Below are 22,211 nucleotides of genomic sequence, written 5' to 3' on the forward strand. Positions count from 1 at the left end.
ATTATCTGATGGGTACTGCTCAAATGTTTATGGTAAAAGGGGCTGCATCAGGGTATCGGCCAGTCACCAGTGGGGTCCCCTAAGGCTCTGTTTTAGAGCTAGTTCTCTTCTATGTTTTTATAAACGATTTGGATGTAGGACTAGAAGGTATTTTGAGCAAATTTGGGCTGTGCATTTGGTTTGTGCTCTTAGTCACATGGTCTGAATTATTTTTAGACCTATGAAGAGCCAGGAGGGTCACTAGATCATCCTTATGGGTTTCTTCCAGCTTGGGATATTCTTTTTATTCTGTGTTGAATATCCTTATAAATAATCTCCATGATGGGACAGAGTGTACCCTCTGTAAGTCAGCAGGTGCTGTAGAACGGGAATGGGAGTGAGGTGGAGAAGCGTCGGCTACTGCAGAGGTTGTTGCTGTCATCAAAAGGATCTGGAGAACATGAAGAAATGGGCTGACAGGTTCCTCATGGAGTTCCACAAGGAGATATGCAAAGTCCTTCACTTGGGGAGGAACAATGCCATGTTGCAGGAAAGCAGGCTGGTGGAAAAGGCTCTGGGGGTCCCAGTGGATACCAAGTTGAACATGTGCCAGCAGCATGCCCTTGCCATAAAGAAGCCTAATGATGGTTGAATCAGCAGAATCTCTTGAACAGATCAAGGGAATATCTCGAGCAGTCCAAAGGAAGCCATACTTCCCTTCTGTTCACCAGTGGTGAGGCCAGCCCCTGTCTAGTGTTTTAGAGCTGGAAGGGATCTAGGTCACAACCCTTAACCCTTGTTTCCTGGAGAGTAAACCTGCACTTGAAACTGGCCTTGCAAATAACCCTCTAAAAATGAGTCAGATATATGTTTTCCTCTACACTTCCAAAATAAATAAATAAGCAGATAAATTGAATGAAAGAAACCAAAGTCTGCATAATTCAGGAAATGATATGTTTCACCTCAGTCGACATCTCTTTTGAAGTGAGTAAAAATTGGCTCTTCAGACTGTCTCGTTAAGTTCTTTGTCTTGTTAAATTCTTTGGCTCCTTAAATTCTTTGTCCTGCTTGTTGTAATTGGCTTCGCAAATTACTCTCTATTCGGAAATCAGATGTATGTTTTTCTTCATCCCTCAAAGGAAAAATAAAACAGATAATATAAAGTCAAGAAAGTAAAGTTTCTTTCCTTCAGGCAATTTGTTTCATCTCGGACAATATCTTTTCTGAAGCACCTCATTAGTAGGGTTAGGCTCTTTATATTGGCTCGTTAAGTACTTTGTCTCGTTAAATTCTTTGGCTCCTTAATTAATTTGTCCTCCTTGTTAGGGAACGCTGTGGACCCCCCCTGTCTTTTCTGGGATGTTGCACAAGGGTGAGATTGGGGAGACAAAGATCATTCTCATGGTGATGCCTGGATTCTAAGGTAAATGAACGACAAGTCTTTCTCAAAGAAATGTTAAAAACTGGTCTCCCAGTTTTGTCCCATTGCTTTCCTTCCCACTTACTCTAGCTTCTCCATGACACAAGAGTGCAGTCTGACATGATTATTCATGGGTTTAGTTCCATGGTGTTAGAAAGCTTTAATTCCCCTTATTCCCATTCTCTTTTCCTGTATGAGTTGTGTTGGAGCATGGTGTTACCTATTCCCCTGAAGAAGGACTGTCACCACCGGCAGAAGAACAGGTGAAAACGTTGTTGGAACTACGGTGGTATGGCACTGAACATTTGGAAAAGCTCGTGCTGCTTTCGCTGCAGTCATGAGCTGCATTGAGGCCACACAGGAAACGCTTTCCTGTAAAGGTGACATGGGAAGAACACCCGAACGCAATTCCTGCCACAAAAAGGCTGCTGCTGTTGGGAGAGTCCTTGTACCGATTTTTGCAGGGAAGCTCTGAGCACGCCGGCGTTTGTGAAAGGCTGCGAGTCGGCGGCCAGGAGCGCGTCCCGTCCCGGAGCAGTCCCGCCGCAGGCCGCAGGGTGGTGCTCGTGGCCAAGGCGGCGGCGAGCGGCTGCGAGCGGGGAGGCGGCCGAGCCCAGCGCAGCGCAGCGCAGCCGGGAGGCGGCGGCGAGCGGTCGTCCGCGCCGTCCTCCGCAGCAGCCGCTGCCGGTCCCGGAGTGCCGCGCTGCGGGCCGCCAGCCGAGCTCGGCGAGAGGGAGAGAGGGAGGCCGCGAGGGAGGGCGCCCGCCCTTGCCGCCGCGCTGCTGCCGGGCGCCGCTTCCCGCGGAGGACTGCGGCAGACGGAGGGTGTCCGCCGCCCCGCCATGGCGTCTGCAAGGCAAGTGCTTTGTTTGTGTGCTTTGCTGTGCGTGCCGCGCGTTCGCTGCGAGCCCATCCGCTACTCCGTAGCCGAGGAGGGGGAGAGCGGCTCCGTGGTGGCCAACGTGGCGGAGGACGCGGGGCTGACGCCGGCGCAGCTCTCGGCTCGCCGGGCACGCATTGCCTCCGCGGACGGCCGGCAGCATTTTCGCTTAGAGCGCGCCACCGGCCGCCTCGTCCTGGCGGAGCGGCTCGATCGCGAGGAGATGTGCGGCCGCTCGCTTACGTGCACGCTCGCCTTCGAGCTCCTGCTGGAAAACCCGCTGCAGTTCTTTCGTGTCGAGGTGGCCGTGGAGGACGTCAACGACCACTCGCCGGTCTTTCCCGAGGAACGAGTCACTTTTCAGATCCCGGAAACCAGCGATCCTGGCTCACGTTTCCCCGTGGAGGTGGCTCAGGACCTGGACGTTGGAAGCAATAGCATCCAGGCTTACACCATCACTCCCGAGAATGAGTACTTCAGTGTTTCTGTTCGGAAACGGAGTGAGGTTGACATGCATGTTGAACTGGTATTGGAAAAGCCTCTAGACAGAGAGGAGCAGCCAGAGCTGCTTTTCAGTCTCATTGCTACAGATGGTGGCTCTCCACCTAGGAGCGGGACCACCCAAATCCACATCGTAGTTCTAGACGCAAATGACAATGCTCCCACCATTACTCAGGACGTTTATGTTGGTCAGGTTTTGGAAAATGCCGCAATGGGCTCTGTGGTTCTCAGAGTTGAAGCCAGCGATCCAGACGTGGGACTGAATGGAGACATCTCCTATAGGTTCAGTAATGTTCTTGAGGACAGCCAGTCCACATTCACCATTGACACTGTGAGCGGTGAAATTCGAGTTGCAAAACCCCTGGACTTTGAGACCACACAGAAACATGAGCTCAGTGTGCGGGCAATTGATGGTGGGGGCCTCTCAGCACTCTGCAAGGTGTTGGTGGAGGTGCTGGATGTGAACGACAATGCACCGGAGCTGGTGGTGAGTTCCTTCAGCAGCCCCCTCCCCGAGAACACAGAGCCTGGGACAGTGGTAGCTGTATTTGCTGTGAGGGACCGGGATTCTGGTGTGAATGGGGAGATCAGCTGTGCCCTTGAAGACCAGCTCTCCTTCTCCGTGAGGCCAGCCTATAAGAATTACTATGAGCTGGTGACTGTAAGCACATTGGATAGGGAGGAGACAGCTCAGTACCTTCTGGTCATCACAGCGGCAGACGCAGGATCTCCTCCTCTCACCACCACCCAGACCTTCACCGTGGACATCTCCGATGTCAATGACAATGCCCCTGTCTTCAACCAGACATCATACACCATGTACGTGCGAGAGAACAATATCCCTGGAGTGCTTGTTGGAGCTGTCAATGCAGTGGACTCAGATGCAGGACCCAATGCCAAGGTGACCTATTCCCTGAGTCCTGTGCACCCCACTGAGCAGGACCCCTGCTCCTGCATCTCCGTGAACTCAGAGAACGGACATGTGTTTGTGCTGCGTCCACTGGACTATGAGCAGGTGAGGCAGCTTGAGGTGCTGGTGAGTGCCACCGATGCGGGGTCCCCTCCCCTCAGCACCAACGTCACCGTCCGCCTTCTCGTGGTGGACGAGAACGACAATGCCCCACTGGTGTTGCACCCTGCTCAGGACAGCAGCCCGCCATCCAGTGAGCTGGTGCCAGCGTCGGCTGAGGTGGGGGACCTGGTCACCAAAGTGGTGGCGGTTGATGCGGACTCTGGTCAGAACTCGTGGCTTTCCTTCCACCTGCTGAGGGCCACAGACCCCGGGCTGTTTGCTGTGGGTAGCCAAAATGGGGAGGTGCATCTGAGGAGGCCAGTGACAGAGAGGGATGCCGTGAAGCAGAAGCTCGAGGTGCTGGTGCGTGACAATGGGCGGCCACCTCTGTCGGCCACTGCAGCACTGAACGTACTCCTGCTCAACGGCCTCTCACAGGAACACCTGCCACAGCAGGAGCTGGCTGTGCAGGATGAAGACAGCTCGCTGACAATCTATTTAATCATTTCACTGGTCTTTGTCTCCCTCCTCTTCCTCACATCTGTCACAGCCTTTGTTGCTTGCAAGGTGTGCAAGGGAAAGGAGCTGAAAGGAGGGCATGTGCTGTATGGCACGGGCAAGTTGCAGAGCAGTCTGGCTGCTGGGGCTGCTGCTGGGACCCTGCCCCATGCCTATTGCTATGAGATCAACCTCACCACGGGGTCGGGCAACAGCGAGTTCAAGTTCCTGAAGCCCATACTCCCCAGCGTGCCACCACAGCTCTCTGACACAGGCAGGGGTGTTGCTGACACAGAGGATTTCCCTCCCGTTCCGAACTCCATGGGGGATGCAGCCCTGGACATCTCTGGTACACCATCTGTTGGACACTTTAAAGGCCTTCCCTTTAACTAGGTCTGAGTCCATGTAGTGGAAAGCTTCATGCCTTGGAGCTGGAAGGGATCTGGCTAAAGATATTCAGTCTTGTTTCCTAGAGATTTAATCTGCATTTGTAATTGGCTTCACAAATGACCCTCTAACACTAAGTCAGACGTGTGTTTTTCTTCTCCCCCCCAAAAAAATATTAGAAATTATACATATATATATAAGAGAACTAAGGCCTTTCTTCTCAGGCAATGATATATTCCAGGTATGGTACTGGTGCTTCATGAGCAAGATTTGATCCTGGCTCTCTGGCTATATGCTTGTCATTAGGAAAAACCTTGAAACTCACCCTGTCTTTTTCTGTGCTGAAACACAATGTTGATGCTGGGCAGTTGACAGTGCAGTATAACCCGCCTCCCTGTTCTGCAGGGAAGAAAGATGTTAGCCCTGTGTATCACTGCAGTGCAAGTGCTTCTCTCTTTCTTTGCTGAGTCCTGGATCTCTCTGTGTGAGGCATGTCAGCACCATGTGTTTTTGCACTGTGTGGTCTTCCACCTTGGTTGGCATGAACCATGTATTTTACTGTGTTCTGCCATCTCATCTTCTCCAGGGCACAGCAAATACATGCAAAGCCAGACTTTGCAGTGATCCATGTTCTTGGGAGTGACTCAAAACTATAGCACAACTAACGATTCTAACAGACACTACTTATACATATGTTTGACCCTGATCATTGTGTTTGGGTGGATGGCAAGGCATCTTGATACATTGCCTCAGAGGATCTGTGTCTATAAGGCAGAAGATAGGCTTTAAAAAGGAGTCTCCTTTTTTGTGTCATTGTTTTCATTGTTGCTTGAAGGGGTTCCTCAATGAAAGGGAAGTGCTATCATGGTCTGCTCTTCCAGGTTTTTGTTAGAATGCTTGCATCTTCCTTTTTTTCCCTTTCTCCTTTGGCTGTGTATTTAAACATTGACTTTCGAATTCCCCTGAAGAAGGACGGACATTCAACGTATAACGATGGGTTTTTGGAAAGAAGGTGTTCTGGGACTGGATACATAAACACCCTCATGTTCTGTTGTGCTGCTTTGTACACTGTACCATTTTTATGCTGGTATACCCTTGTCTGTAAAAGTGAAATGGAATGAATGCCCAAGTGCCATTCTGGCAATAAAAACGATGTTGTTGTCCTGGGTCACTGTCTGTCTGGGTGCTTTTTTATTTATTATATCTATTCTTAATTGTTTCCTTTAATGAGGTATTGTTCTGGGGGAATGTGTCCTCAACCTAGAGTCGTGACTGCTTGTGCCTGAAGGAAAAGGGTGGGTAGCAAAGATTTGCTAGAAGGCCTCTTGTGGGTCTTGTGAGTCCTGAGCATATGTGGTTTAACAGCTGGGCCCAGAAGAGTGGTGATCAATGGCATAAAGTCCTGTTGGATGCCAGGAACTCTTGGTGTACCCCATGGATCAATACAGATTGCATTGTTTAATGTGTATGGGATTTGCTACTTCACTTTGATCCATACAGGTCCATGGATTTGGATGGGATTCATGTCAGGGTACTCAGAGAGCTGACTGACATCATTGTGGGACTTCTCTCAATTATTTTTCAATGTTCTTGGGAATCTGGAGAGGTCCCAGTTGACTGGAAGCTGGCAAATGTTGTAGTAATTTTCAAGAAGGGCAAGAAAGAAGACCCTGGAAACTCCAGGCCTGTTAGTCTCATGGCAGTGCAGGGTAGAATTATGGAGATAATCCTGGGAGTTATTGAATCGCATCTGGGGGAAAAAGTAGTTATTGGTCATAGCCAAGATGGCGTCCTGAGGGATAGGTTCTGTTTAACAAATTTGATTTCCCATCCCGTCGATGAAGGGAAACCAGCTGCTGTAATCTTTTTGGATTTCAGTAAAGCTTTTGACACAGTTTCCCTTAGGATTCTACTGAGAAAAATGTCCAGCATACAGCTAGACAAAAACATCATACGATGGGTGAATAGTTATCTGATGTGTATTGCTTAAAATTTTATGGTAAATGGGGCTACACCAGCGCAGTGGACAGTCAAAAGTGGGGTCCCCCAAGGCTTTGTATTAGAGCCAGTTCTCTTCAATGTTTTTATAAATGATTTGGATGTAGGACTAGAAGGTATTTTGAGCAAATTTGCATTTGGTTTGTGCTCTTAGTCACATGGTCTGAATTTTTGTTGTAGAGCTGTGTGGAGCCAGGAGTTGGACTTGATGATCCATATGGGTTTCATCCCACTTGGGGTATTGCTTTTATTCTTTGATGAATGTCCTTATAAATAATCTCCATGATGGGACAGAGTGTACCCTCTGTAAGTCAGCAGGTGCAGTAAAACCAGAGTGGGGTTGAGGTAGAGAAGTGTTGGCTACAGCAGAGGGTCTTGCTGTCATCAAAAGGATCTGGAGAACCTGGAGAAATGGGCTGACAGGACCCTCATGGAGTTCCACAAGGAGATATGCAAAGTCCTTCACTTGGGGAGGAACAATGCCATGTTGCAGGAAAGCAGGCTGGTGGAAAAGGCTCTGGGGGTCCCAGTGGATACCAAGTTGAACATGTGCCAGCAGCATGCCCTTGCCATAAAGAAGCCTAATGATGGTAGAATCAGCAGAATCTCTTGAACAGATCAAGGGAATATCTCGAGCATTGCCAGGAAAGCCATATTTCCCTTCTGTTCACCAGTGGTGAGGCCAGACCCTGTCTAGTGTTTTAGAGCTGGAAGGGATCTAGCTCACAACCCTTAACCCTTGTTTCCTGGAGAGTAAACCTGCACTTGAAACTGGCCTTGCAAATAACCCTCTAAAAATAAGTCAGATATATGTTTTCCTCTACCCCTCCAAAATAAATAAATAACCAAAAAATAGAATGAAAGAAACTAAAGTCTCCATCATTTAGGCAAAGATATGTTTCACCTCACTCGAGATCTCTTCTGAAGTGAGTAGAAATTGGCTCTTCAGATTATCTTGTTAAGTTCTTTGTCTCCTTAAATTCTTTTTCTTCTTAAATTCTTAGTCCTGCTTGTTTAATTAGCTTCGCAAATGACCCTCTAATATGAAGTCAGATGTATGTTTCTCCTCACCAGTCAAAGGAAAAATAAAATAAAACAGATAAAATAAAATTAAGAAAGTAAAGTTTCTTTCCTTCAGGCGATTTGTTTCATCTCGGACAATATCTTTTCTGAAGTACTTAATTAGTAGGGTTTGGCTCTTTAAATTCTCTCGTTAACTACTTTTTCTTGTTAAATTCTTTGGCTTCCTAATTAATTAGTCCTCCTTGTTAGGGAGCAAGTGGACCTCATCCTGTCCTTTTTCTGGGATGTTACACAAATGTGAGATTGGGCAACAGTCATTCCCATGGTAATGCCACTTGGCAATCCTTCCTTAAAAGCAAAGCAAGTCACGCTCCTGTAATGCACTTTAGCCATGTCCCCATGTCAGCAGGGAAAGGATGGTGTGAGTCCTGCCTGTGTTTCAATGCAGCACAAGTGCTGCTCTCTTTCTTAGCTGGTTCCTGGATCTCTGTGTCTGAGATGCATGAGCCCTGTATGCATTTGTGATGTGTGCTTCTCCAGTTTGGCCAGCAAGAGAGATGCTTAGAAAGAGTACTATCACCTCCAGAGGACAGAAAAAAAGTGCACAACCTGAGATCACTGTGGTTTAGAAAAGGTGGGTTGGCTGTCTTCTGGAGATTACCTCAAAGCTCTAGAAGCACCCATGATACTGGGAACGATGGTAACTATAAAGCACTCTGAACTTCAGTTTGTCTGGATTCAGTTTGACCGGCAAGAAACTGCCGGACTTTTGTGAAAGGCTGCGAGTGGGCGGCCAGGAGCGCGTCCCGTCCCGGAGCAGTCCCGCCGCAGGCCGCAGGGTGGTGCTCGTGGCCAAGGCGGCGGCGAGCGGCTGCGAGCGGGGAGGCGGCCGAGCCCAGCGCAGCGCAGCGCAGCGCAGCGCAGCGCAGCCGGGAGGCGGCGGCGAGCGGTCGTCCGCGCCGTCCTCCGCAGCAGCCGCTGCCGGTCCCGGAGTGCCGCGCTGCGGGCCGCCAGCCGAGCTCGGCGAGAGGGAGAGAGGGAGGCCGCGAGGGAGGGCGCCCGCCCTTGCCGCCGCGCTGCTGCCGGGCGCCGCTTCCCGCGGAGGACTGCGGCAGACGGAGGGTGTCCGCCGCCCCGCCATGGCGTCTGCAAGGCAAGTGCTTTGTCTGTGTGCTTTGCTGTGCGTGCCGCGCGTTCGCTGCGAGCCCATCCGCTACTCCGTAGCCGAGGAGGGGGAGAGCGGCTCCGTGGTGGCCAACGTGGCGGAGGACGCGGGGCTGACGCCGGCGCAGCTCTCGGCTCGCCGGGCACGCATTGCCTCCGCGGACGGCCGGCAGCATTTTCGCTTAGAGCGCGCCACCGGCCGCCTCGTCCTGGCGGAGCGGCTCGATCGCGAGGAGATGTGCGGCCGCTCGCTTACGTGCACGCTCGCCTTCGAGCTCCTGCTGGAAAACCCGCTGCAGTTCTTTCGTGTCGAGGTGGCCGTGGAGGACGTCAACGACCACTCGCCGGTCTTTCCCGAGGAACGAGTCACTTTTAAGATCCCGGAAAGGGGAGACCCTGGATTGCGTTTCCCCATGGAGACGGCTCAGGACCTGGACGTTGGCAGCAACAGCATCCAGGCTTACACCATCGCTCCCGAGAACGAGTACTTCAGTGTTTCGTATGAGAGTCAGGCTGAAGGTAACAAGTATATAGAATTAGTATTGGAAAAGCCTCTAGACAGAGAGGAACAGCCAGAGTTGTTTTTCAGTCTCATTGCTACAGACGGTGGCTCTCCACCTAGGAGCGGGACCACCCAAATCCACATCGTAGTTCTAGATGTAAATGATAATGCTCCTACCTTTACACAGAAGCTTTACATTGGACGTGTTTTGGAAAATGCCTCAGCAGGCTCTGTGGTTCTCAGAGTTGAAGCCAGCGATCCAGACGTGGGACTGAATGGTGACATCTCCTATAGGTTCAGCCAAGCAGTCAGTGAGAGCCAATTGCCTTTCACCATTGACACTCTGAGTGGTGAAATTCGTGTCACAAAGCCCCTGGATTTTGAGACCACACAGAAATATGAGCTCAGTGTGCTGGCAACTGATGGTGGAGACCTCTCGGCAATATGCAAGGTGTTGGTGGAGGTGCTGGATGTGAACGACAATGCACCAGAGGTGGTGGTGAGTTCCTTCAGCAGCCCCCTCCCCGAGAACACGGAGCCTGGAACATTGGTAGCCCTCTTTGCTGTGAGGGACCGGGATTCTGGTGTGAATGGGGAGATCAGCTGTGCCCTTGAAGACCAGATTTCCTTCTCCCTGAGGCCAGCCTATAAAAATTACTATGAGCTGCTGACTGTGAGTGCAATGGACCGGGAGGAGACAGCTCAGTACGGTGTGGTCCTAATAGTGGCTGATGCAGGGTCTCCTCCTCTCACCACTACCCAAACCTTCACGGTGGACATCTCTGATGTCAATGACAATGCCCCTGTCTTCAACCAGACATCATACACCATGTATGTGCAAGAGAACAATATCCCTGGAGTGCTTGTTGGGGCTGTCAGTGCAGTGGACTCAGATGCAGGACCCAATGCCAAGGTGACTTATTCGCTGAGGCCTGTGCACCCCACTGAGCGGGACCCCTGCTCCTGCATCTCCGTGAACTCAGAGAACGGACATGTGTTTGTGCTGCGTCCACTGGACTATGAGCAGGTGAGGCAGCTTGAGGTGCTGGTGAGTGCCACCGATGCGGGGTCCCCTCTCCTCAGCACCAACGTCACCCTCCACCTTCTCGTGGTGGACGAGAATGACAATGCCCCACTGGTGTTGCACCCTGCTCAGGACAGCAGCCCGCCATCCAGTGAGCTGGTGCCAGCGTCGGCTGAGGTGGGGGACCTGGTCACCAAAGTGGTGGCGGTTGATGCGGACTCTGGTCAGAACTCGTGGCTTTCCTTCCACCTGCTGAGGGCCACAGACCCCGGGCTGTTTGCTGTGGGTAGCCAAAATGGGGAGGTGCATCTGAGGAGGCCAGTGACAGAGAGGGATGCCGTGAAGCAGAAGCTCGAGGTGCTGGTGCGTGACAATGGGCGGCCACCTCTGTCGGCCACTGCAGCACTGAACGTACTCCTGCTCTACGGCCTCTCACAGGAACACCTGCCACAGCAGGAGCTGGCTGTGCAGGATGAAGACAGCTCGCTGACAATCTATTTAATCGTTTCACTGGTCTTTGTCTCCCTCCTCTTCCTCACATCTTTCGCAGCCTTTGTTGCTTGCAAGTTGTTCAAGAAAAAGGATCTGAAAGGAGGGCATGTGCTGTATGGCACAGGCAACTTGCAGAGCAGTCTGGCTGCTGGGGCTGCTGCTGGGACCCTACCCCACGCCTATTGCTACGAGATCAACCTCACCACGGGGTCGGGCAACAGCGAGTTCAAGTTCCTGAAGCCCATCCTCCCCAGCGTGCCACCACAGCACTCTGACACAGGCAGGAGTGTTGCTGACACAGAGGATTTCCCGCCTGTCCCGATCTCCATGGGGGATGCAGCCCTGGACATCTCTGGTACACCATCTGTTGGACACTTTAATGGCCTTCCGTTTAACTAGATCTGTGTCTACACAGTGGAATGCTTAAATCTGCATTTGTAATTGGCTTCACAAATGACCCTCTAACACTAAGTCAGATGTATGTTTTTCTTCACCCCTCCAAAAAGATTAGGAATTAAAAAATGTAAGAGAACCAAGGCTTTCTGCTCATGCAATGGTGTGTTTCAGCTCTGATACTGAGATCTCCAAAGTGCTTCATGAGCAAGGTTTGATCCTGGCTCTCTAGCTAAATGCTTGTCATTAGGAAAAATCTTGACAATCACCCTGTCTTATTTTGTGTTGAAACACGATGTTGAGGTTCTGCAGATGACAGTGCAGTATAGCCGTCCTCCCTTGTCTGCAGGGAAGAAAGATGTTAGCCCTGCGTATCACTGCAGTGCAAGTGCTACTCTCTTTCTTTGCTGAGTCCTGGATCTCTCTGTGTGAGGCATGTCAGCACCATGTGTTTTTGCACTGTGTGGTCTTCCACCTTGGTTGGCATGAACCACGTATTTTACTGGGTTCTGCCATTCCATCTTCTCCAGGGCACAGCAAAAACATATAGAGCCAGACTTTGCAGTGGTCCATGTGCTTGGGAGTGACTCAGAGCTATAGCAGGGCTAACGATTCCAACATAGACACTACTTATACATATGTTTGACCCTGATCATTGTGTTTGGGTGGATGGCAAGGCATCTTGACACATTGCCTCAGAGGACCTGTGTCTACAAGGCAGAAGAAAGATAGGCTTTAAAACGGAATATCCTTTTTTGTGTCATTGTTTTCATCGTTGCTTGAAGGGGTTCCTCAATGAAAGGGAAGTGCTATCATGGTCTGGTTTTCCAGGTTTTTGTTAGAATGCTTACATATTCCCTTTTTTTTCTTTTTTTCCCTTTCTCTTTTGGCTGTGTATTTTAACATTGTCTTATGAATTCCCCTCAAAAAGTACTGACATCCAAAGTATAACATTGGGTTGTTGGAAAGAAGGTGTTCTGGGACTGGATACAGAAACACCCTTATGTTCTGTTGTGAAGCATTATACACTGTATCATTTTTAAGCTGGTATACCCTTGTCTGTAAAATGAAATGGAATGAATGCCCGAGTGCCATTCTGGCAATAAAAAGGATGCTGTTGTGGAGAGAGTCTTTGTAGTAATGTTCTTATAAGGAAAGCTCTGTAAACTATCCAGGGTTTTTCCAAAAGTATGGGTGCTTTTTTTTTTTTAATTACATATATTTTTACTTGGTTCCTTTATTGAGGTATTGTTCTGTGGGAATGTGTCCTCTACCTAGAGTTGTGACTGCTAGTGCCTGAAGTAAAAGGGTGGGTATCAAGGATTTGATAGAAGGCCTCTTGTGGGTCTTGTGAGCACTGAGCATATGTGGTTGAACAGCTGGGCCCAGAAGAGTGGTGATCAATGGCATAAAGTCCTGTTGGATGCCATGAACTCTTGGTGTACCCCATGGATCAATACAGATTGCATTTTTTAATGTGTGTGGGATTTGCTGCTCCACCTGGATCCATACACATCCATGGATTTGGATGGGAATCATCTCAGGGTGCTCAAAGAGCTGACTGACATCATTGTGGGACTTCTCTCAATGATTTTTCAATGTTCTTGGGAATCGGGAGAGGTCCCAGTTGACTGGAAGCTGGCAAATGTTGTACCAGTTTTCAAGAAGGGCAAGAATGAAGACTCTGGAAACTACAGGCCTATTAGTCTCATGGCAGTGCCTGGTAAAAGTATGGAGATAATCCTGGGAGTTATTGAATCACCTCTGAGGGAAAAAGTAGTTATTGGTCATAGCCAACATGGCTTCATGAGGGGTAGGTTCTGTTTAACAAATTTGATTTCCCATGTAGTCGATGAAGGGAAAGCAGCTGCTGTAATCTTTTTGGACTTCTGTAAAGCTTTTGACACAGTTTCCCTTAGGATCCTACTGAGCAAATTGTCCAGCATACAGCTAGACAAAAACATCATATGATGGATGAATAATTATCTGATGTGTATTGCTTAAAGTTTTATGGTAAACGGGGCTACACCAGCGTAGTTGACATTCAAAAGTGGGGTCCCCCAAGGCTTTGTATTAGAGCCAGTTCTCTTCAATGTTTTTATAAATGATTTGGACGTAGGACTAGAAGGTATTTTGAGCAAATGTGCATTTGGTTTGTGCTCTTAGTCACATGGTCTGAATTTTTGTTGTAGAGCTGTGTGGAGCCAGGAGTTGGACTCGATGATCCATATGGGTTTCTTCCGACTTGGGTATTCCTTTTATTCTTTGATGAATGTCCTTATAAATAATCTCAATGATGGGACAGAGTGTACCCTCTGTAAGTCAGCAGGTGCAGTAAAACCAGAGTGGGGTTGAGGTAGAGAAGTGTTGGCTACAGCAGAGGGTCTTGCTGTCATCGAAAGGATCTGGAGAACATGAAGAAATGGGCTGACAGGGTCCTCATGGAGTTCCACAAAGAGATATGCAAAGTCCTTCACTTGGGGAGGAACAATGCCATGTTGCAGGAAAGCAGGCTGGTGGAAAAGGCTCTGGGGGTCCCAGTGGATACCAAGTTGAATATGTGCCAGAAGCATGCCCTTGCCATAAAGCAGCCTAATGATGGTAGAATGAGCAGAATCTCTTGAACAGGTCAAGGGAATATCTCGAGCAGTCCAAGGAAAGCTGTATTTCCCTTCTGTTCACCAGTGGTGAGGCCAGACCCTGTCTAGTGTTTTAGAGCTGGAAGGGATCTAGGTCACAATTCTTACCTTTGTTTCCTGGAGAGTAAACCTGCACTTGAAACTGGCCTTGCAAATAACCCTCTAAAAATAAGTCAGATATATGTTTTCTTCCACCCCTCCAAAATAAATAAATAACCAAAAAATAGAATGAAAGAAACTAAAGTCTCCATCATTTAGGCAAAGATATGTTTCACCTCACTCGAGATCTCTTCTGAAGTGAGTAGAAATTGGCTCTTCAGATTATCTTGTTAAGTTCTTTGTCTCCTTAAATTCTTTTTCTTCTTAAATTCTTAGTCCTGCTTTTTTAATTGGCTTTGCAAATGACCCTCTAATATGAAGTCAGATGTATGTTTCTCCTCACCAGTCAAAGGAAAAATAAAATAAAACAGATAAAATAAAATTAAGAAAGTAAAGTTTCTTTCCTTCAGGCAATTTGTTTCATCTCGGACAATATCTTTTCTGAAGTACTTAATTAGTAGGGTTTGGCTCTTTAAATTCTCTCATTAACTACTTTTTCTTGTTAAATTCTTTGGCTTCCTAATTAATTAGTCCTCCTTGTTAGGGAGCAAGTGGACCTCATCCTGTCCTTTTTCTGGGATGTTACACAAATGTGAGATTGGGCAACAGTCATTCCCATGGTAATGCCACTTGGCAATCCTTCCTTAAAAGCAAAGCAAGTCACGCTCCTGTAATGCACTTTAGCCATGTCCCCATGTCAGCAGGGAAAGGATGGTGTGAGTCCTGCCTGTGTTTCAATGCAGCACAAGTGCTGCTCTCTTTCTTAGCTGGTTCCTGGATCTCTGTGTCTGAGATGCATGAGCCCTGTATGCATTTGTGATGTGTGCTTCTCCAGTTTGGCCAGCAAGAGAGATGCTTAGAAAGAGAACTATCACCTCCAGAGGACAGAAAAAAACGTGCACAACCTGAGATCACTGTGGTTTAGAAAAGGTGGGTTGGCTGTCTTCTGGAAATTACCTCAAAGCTCTAGAAGCACCCATGATACTGGGAACGATGGTAACTATAAAACACTGTGAACTTCAGTTTGCCTGGATTCAGTTTGACCGGCAAGAAACTGCCGGACTTTTGTGAAAGGCTGCGAGTGGGCGGCCAGGAGCGCGTCCCGTCCCGGAGCAGTCCCGCCGCAGGCCGCAGGGTGGTGCTCGTGGCCAAGGCGGCTGCGAGCGGGGAGGCGGCCGAGCCCAGCGCAGCGCAGCGCAGCGCAGCGCAGCGCAGCCGGGAGGCGGCGGCGAGCGGTCGTCCGCGCCGTCCTCCGCAGCAGCCGCTGCCGGTCCCGGAGTGCCGCGCTGCGGGCCGCCAGCCGAGCTCGGCGAGAGGGAGAGAGGGAGGCCGCGAGGGAGGGCGCCCGCCCTTGCCGCCGCGCTGCTGCCGGGCGCCGCTTCCCGCGGAGGACTGCGGCAGACGGAGGGTGTCCGCCGCCCCGCCATGGCGTCTGCAAGGCAAGTGCTTTGTCTGTGTGCTTTGCTGTGCGTGCCGCGCGTTCGCTGCGAGCCCATCCGCTACTCCGTAGCCGAGGAGGGGGAGAGCGGCTCCGTGGTGGCCAACGTGGCGGAGGACGCGGGGCTGACGCCGGCGCAGCTCTCGGCTCGCCGGGCACGCATTGCCTCCGCGGACGGCCGGCAGCATTTTCGCTTAGAGCGCGCCACCGGCCGCCTCGTCCTGGCGGAGCGGCTCGATCGCGAGGAGATGTGCGGCCGCTCGCTTACGTGCACGCTCGCCTTCGAGCTCCTGCTGGAAAACCCGCTGCAGTTCTTTCGTGTCGAGGTGGCCGTGGAGGACGTCAACGACCACTCGCCGGTCTTTCCCGAGGAACGAGTCACTTTTAAGATCCCGGAAAGGGGAGACCCTGGCTCGCGTTTCCCCGTGGAGGCGGCTCAGGACCTGGACGTTGGCAGCAACAGCATCCAGGCTTACACCATCACTCCCGAGAACGAGTACTTCAGTGTTTCGTCTGAGAGTCAGGCTGAAGGTAATAAGTATATAGAATTAGCATTGGAAAAGCCTCTAGACAGAGAGGAGCAGCCAGAGCTGCTTTTCAGTCTCATTGCTACAGACGGTGGCTCTCCACCTAGGAGCGGGACCACACAAATTCACATCGTAGTTCTAGATGTAAATGATAATGCTCCTACCTTTACACAGAAGCATTACATTGGTCAGGTTTTGGAAAATGCCCCAATTGGCTCCGTGGTTCTCAATGTCATGGCTACTGATCCAGACGTGGGACTGAATAGTGACATCACCTATAGGTTCAGCCAGTCAGTGGGTGAGAACCACTTGCCATTCACCATTGACACAGTGAGTGGTGAAATTCGTGTCACAAAGCCCTTGGATTTTGAAGATACACAGAAATATGATTTCAGTGTGCGGGCAATTGATGGTGGGGGTCTCTCAGGCATGTGCAGTGTAGTCGTGGAGGTGCTGGATGTGAACGACAATGCACCAGAGGTGCTGGTGAGTTCCTTCAGGAGTCCCCTGCCTGAGAACACAGAGCCTGGGACAGTGGTCACCCTCTTTGCTGTGAGGGACCGGGATTCTGGTGTGAATGGGGAGATCAGCTGTGCCCTTGAAGACCAGCTCTCCTTCACCCTAAGGCCAGCCTATAAGAATTATTATGAGCTGGTGACCCTGAGCACATTGGATCGGGAAGAGACAGCTCAGTACCTTGTGGTCATCACAGCGGTAGACGCTGGTTCTCCTCGTCTCACCACCACACAGACCTTCACGGTGGACATCTCTGATGTCAATGACAATGCCCCCGTTTTCAACCAGACATCGTACACCATGTATGTGACAGAGAACAATATCCCTGGAGTGCTTGTTGGGGCTGTCAATGCAGTGGACTCAGATGCAGGACCCAATGCCAAGGTGACTTATTCGCTGAGGCCTGTGCACCCCACTGAGCAGGACCCCTGCTCCTGCATCTCTGTCAACTCAGAGAATGGACATGTGTTTGTGCTGCGTCCACTGGACTATGAGCAGGTGAGGCAGCTTGAGGTGCTGGTGAGTGCCACCGATGCGGGGTCCCCTCTCCTCAGCACCAACGTCACCGTCCACCTCCTCGTGGTGGACGAGAATGACAATGCCCCACTGGTGTTGCACCCTGCTCAGGACAGCAGCCCGCCATCCAGTGAGCTGGTGCCAGCGTCGGCTGAGGTGGGGGACCTGGTCACCAAAGTGGTGGCGGTTGATGCGGACTCTGGTCAGAACTCGTGGCTTTCCTTCCACCTGCTGAGGGCCACAGATCCCGGGCTGTTTGCTGTGGGTAGCCAAAATGGGGAGGTGCGTCTGAGGAGGCCAGTGACAGAGAGGGATGCTGTGAAGCAGAAGCTCGAGGTGCTGGTGCGTGACAATGGGCGGCCACCTCTGTCGGCCACTGCAGCACTGAACGTACTCCTGCTCTACGGCCTCTCACAGGAACACCTGCCACAGCAGGAGCTGGCTGTGCAGGATGAAGACAGCTCGCTGACAATCTATTTAATCGTTTCACTGGTCTTTGTCTCTCTGCTCTTCCTCACATCTTTCGCAGCCTTTGTTGCTTGCAAGGTGTTCAAGAGAAAGGAGCTGAAAGGAGGACATGTGCTGTATGGCACGGGCAACTTGCAGAGCAGTCTGGCTGCTGGGGCTGCTGCTGGGACCCTACCCCACGCCTATTGCTACGAGATCAACCTCACCACGGGGTCGGGCAACAGCGAGTTCAAGTTCCTGAAGCCCATCCTCCCCTGCGTGCCACCACAGCACTCTGGCATAGGCAGGGGTGTTGCTGACATAGAGGATTTCCCTCCCATCCAGAACTCCATGGGGGATGCAGCTCTGGACATCTCTGGTACACCATCTGTTGGACACTTTAATGGCCTTCCCTTTAACTAGGTCTGAGTCCACGCAGTGAAAGGCTACATGTCTTTGAGCTGGAAGGGATCTGGCTAATGATATTCAGTCTTGTTTCCTAGAGATTAAATCTGCATTTGTAATTGGCTTCACAAATGACCCTGTAACACCAAGTCAGATGTGTGTTTTTCTTCACCCCCAAAAAAAGGTGAGAAATTAAATATATATATGTAAGAGAACTAAGGCTTTTGTTCTCAGGCAATAATATATTCCAGGTCTGGTATTAGTGCTTCATGAGGAATGTTTGATTCAGTCTCTCTGGCTAAATGCTTGTCATTAGGAGAAACCTTGACAATCACCCTGTCTTAGTCTGTGTTCAGACATTATGTTGAGGCTGGACAGTTGACAGTGCAGTATAGCCCTCCTCCCTTATCTGCAGGGAAGAAAGATGTTAGCCCTGTGTATCACTGCAGTGCAAGTTCTTTTCTCTTTCTTTGCTGAGTCCTGGATCTCTCTGTTTGAGATATGTCAGCACCATGTGTTTTTGCACTATGTGGTCTTCCACCTCAGTTGGCACGAACCATGTATTTTACTGGGTCCTGCCTTCTCATCTTCTCCAGGACACAGCAAAAATGTGCCGAGCCAGACTTCGCAGTGGTCCATGTGCTTGGGAGTGACTCAAAACTATAGCACGACTAACGATTCCAACATAGACACTACTTATACATAGCTTTGACCCTGATCATTGTGTTTGGGTGGATGGCTAGCATCTTCATACATTGCCTCAGAGGACCTGTGTCTACAAGGCAGAAGAAAGATAGACTTTAAAAAGGAATAACCTTTTTTTGTGTCACTGTTTTCATTGTTGCTTGAAGGGGTTCCTCAATGAAAGGGAAGTGCTATCGTGGTCTGGTTTAGAGCTTTTTGTTAGAATGCTTACATCTTCCTTTTTTTTCCCTTTCTTCCTTGGCTGTTTATTTAAACATTGTCTTACAAATTCCCCTTAAGAAGGACTGACACCCAAACTCTAACAATGGGTTTTTGGAAAGAAGGTGTTCTGGGACTGGATACATAAACACCCTCATGTTCTGTTGTGCTGCATTATACACTGTATCATTTTTAAGCTGGTATACCCTTGTCTGTAAAAGTGAAATGGAATGAATGCCCAAGTGCCATTCTGGCAATAAAAAGGATGGTGTTGTCCTGGGTCACTGTCTGTCTGGGTACTTTTTTATTTACTATATATATTTTTAATTGTTTCCTTTATTGAGGTATTGTTCTGGGGGAATGTGTCCTCAACCTGGAGACGTGACTGCTAGTACCTGAAGGAAAAGGGTGGGTAGCAAGGATTTGCTAGAAGGCCTCTTGTGGGTCTTGTGAGACCTGAGAATATGTGGCTGAACAGCTGGGCCCGGAAGAGTGGTGATCAGTGGCATAAAGTCCTGTTGGATGCCATGAACTCTTGGTGTACCCCATGGATCAATACAGATTGCATTGTTTAATGTGTTTGGGACTTACTGCAGGGATTTACCTGGATCCATACACGTCCATGGATTTGGATAGGTTTCGTCTCAGGGTACTCAGACTGACATCATCGTCGGATTTCTCTCAATTATTTTTCAATGTTCTTGGGAATCAGGAGAGGTCCCAGTTGACCGGAAGCTGACACATGTTGTACCAGTTTTCAAGAAGGGCAAGGAAGAAGACCCTGGAAACTCCACGCCTGTTAGTCTCATGGCAGCACAGAGTAAAATTATGGAGATTATCCTGGGAGTTATTGAATCACACTTGGGGAATAACACAGTCATTGGTCTCAGCCAAGATGGCATCATGAGAGGTAGGTTCTGTTTAAGAAATTTGATTTCCTTTTGTTATAAGATCACCCATGTAGCTGATGAAGGGAAACAAGCTGCTGTAATCTTTTTGGATTTCAGTAAAGCTCTTGACACAGTTTCCCTTAGGATGCTACTGAGCAAAATGTCCAGCATACAGCTAGACAAAAACATCATACGATGGGTGAGTAATTATCTGATGGTTTGTGCCTGAAGGTTTACGGTAAATGGGGCTGCAACAGGCCAGTTGCCAGTCACCAGTGGGGTCCCCCAAGGCTTCATTTTAGAGCCACTTCTCTTCAATGTTTTTGTAAACGATTTGGACATAGGACTAGAAGGTATTTTGAGCACATTTCCTGATGATATTAAACTGGGATGAATTGCTGACTCTGCTGAGGGTGGAAAGGCCTTGCAGAGAGATCTGGACAGATTGGAGAGCTGGGCAATCAGCAACCACATGAAGTTTAACAAGAGCAAGTGCTGGATCCTGCACCTGGGAAGAGGCAATCCTGTCTATGCGTACAGACTAGGTAACGAGGTGCTAGTGGGGAGACAGGAAGAGAGGGATCTGGGGGTTTTGGTTGATAGCAAGCTGAATATGAGGCAGCAGTGTGCCCTGGCATCCAGGAGGGCCAACCATATCCTGGGATGCATCAAGCATGGCATTTCCAGTCAGTTGAGGGAAGTGATTATCCCGTTCGGCTCTGCATTGGTGCAGCCTCACCTTGAGTACTATGTGAAGCTTTGGGCACCACATTCCAGAAAACCTGAAAGTTTTGTAGAGTGTCCAGAGAAGGTCTATGAAGATGGTGAAGGTCCTAAATGGGAAGAGGTACAAGGAGCGGTTGAGGTTACTTGGCCTGTTCAGCCTGGAGCAGTGGAGGCTTAGGGGACATCTCCTTGTGTTCTACAGCTTCATCACGAGGGGGAATGAAGGGACAGGCACTGATCTATTCTCTTCACTGACCAGTGATAGGACTCAACGGAATGGTGTCAAGCTGTGGCAGGGGAGATTCAGGCTGGAAATCAGGAAGAGGTGCTTCAGAGAGGGTTGCTGTGCACTGGAACAGGCTCCCCAGGGAAGCAGTGATGGCACCAAACCTGTTGGAGTTTAAGAAGCATTTGGGCCGTGCTCTTAGTCACATGGTCTGAATGTTTTTTAGATGTGTGTGGAGCCAGGAGTTGGACTCGATGATCCGTATCGGTTTCTTCCCACTTGGGGTATTCCTTTTATTCTTTGATGAATGTCCTTATAAATAATCTCAATGATGGGACAGAGTGTACCCTCTGTAAGTCAGCAGGTACTGTAAAACAGGAGTGGGCTGAGGTGGAGAAGTGCTGGCTACAGCAGAAGGTGTTGCTATCATCAAAAGAATCTGGAGAACCTGAAGAAATGGTCTGACAGGATCCTCATGGAGTTCCACAAGGAAAAGTGCAAAGGCCTTCACTTGGGGAGGAACAATGTCATGTTCCAGGAAAGCAGGCTGGTGGAAAAGGCTCTGGGGGTCCCAGTAGATACCAAGTTGAACATGTGCCAGCATCATACCCTTGCCATAAAGAAGCCTAATGATGGTTGAATCAGCAGAGTCTCTTGAACAGGTCAAGGGAATATCTCACGCAGTCCAAGGAAAGCCATATTTCCTTTCTGTTCACCATTGGTGAGGCCAGACCCTGTCTAGTGTTTTAGAGCTGGAAGGGATCTAGCTCACAACCTTTACCCTTGTCTCCTGGAGACTAAACCTGCACTTGAAATTGGTCTTGCAAATAACCCTCTAAAAATAAGTCGGATATATGTTTTCCTCTACACCTCCAAAATAAATAAATAAGCAAATAAATAGAATGAAAGAAACCAAAGTCTCCATCACTCAGGCAATGATATGTTTCACCTCAGTTGGGATCTCTCCTGAAGTGAGTAGAAATTGGCTCTTCAAAGTGGCTCGTTAAGTTGTCTCGTTAAATTCTTTGGCTCCTTAAATTCTTTGTTCTGCTTGTTGTTATTGGCTTTGAAAATTACCCTCTAATAGGAAGTCATATGTATGTTTTTCTTCACCCCTCAAAGGAAAAATAAAATTAAACAGATAAAATTAAGAAAATAAAGTTTCTTTCCTTCAGGCAATATGTTTCATGCCAGATTATATCTTTTCTGAAGTGTTTCATAGGTAGGGTTTGTCTCGTTAATTTGGCTCGTTAAGTTATTTATATGCCTAAATCCTTTAACTCCTTAAATTCATTGTCCTTCTTGTTAGGGAGCACTGTGGACCCCACCCTGTCTTTTCTGGGATATAACACAAGGGTGAGATTGGACAGACAAAGATCATTCTGATGCCATTGGCCCTTGGCCATCCTTCCTTAAAAGCAAAGCAAGCCACACTCATGTAATGAACTTTAGCCATGTCCCCATGTCAGCAGGGAAAGGATGGTGTGAGTCCTGTGTTTCAATGCAGCACAAGTGCTGCTCTCTTTCTTAACTGGGTGCAGGATCTCCGTGTCTGAGATGCATGCTCCTTGTGTATATTTGAGATGTGTGCTCTTCCAGCTTGGCC

At 49.2% G+C, this 22,211-nt stretch overlaps 3 pseudogenes across 3 annotated transcripts; all 3 read left to right on the forward strand.

Annotated features, from left to right (window-relative positions):
* Window positions 1-2,028: 2,028 nt before the first annotated feature.
* Window positions 2,029-5,848, forward strand: LOC311444635 (protocadherin beta-15 pseudogene; annotated as a pseudogene). Its single transcript has one exon. The product of its transcript is annotated as a protocadherin beta-15 pseudogene (transcript).
* A 2,648-nt stretch (window positions 5,849-8,496) lies between these two features.
* LOC311444626 (protocadherin beta-15 pseudogene) lies at window positions 8,497-19,047 on the forward strand (annotated as a pseudogene). The gene is made up of 2 exons (XR_014698942.1): window positions 8,497-12,104; window positions 18,757-19,047. The product of XR_014698942.1 is annotated as a protocadherin beta-15 pseudogene (transcript).
* On the forward strand, window positions 15,224-19,047 carry LOC311444627 (protocadherin beta-15 pseudogene; annotated as a pseudogene). Its single transcript has one exon. The product of its transcript is annotated as a protocadherin beta-15 pseudogene (transcript).
* Window positions 19,048-22,211: the final 3,164 nt, after the last annotated feature.

The sequence above is a fragment of the Aythya ferina genome (assembly GCF_964211825.1).
Source record: "Aythya ferina genome assembly, chromosome: 14".
Lineage (NCBI taxonomy): Eukaryota > Metazoa > Chordata > Aves > Anseriformes > Anatidae > Aythya > Aythya ferina.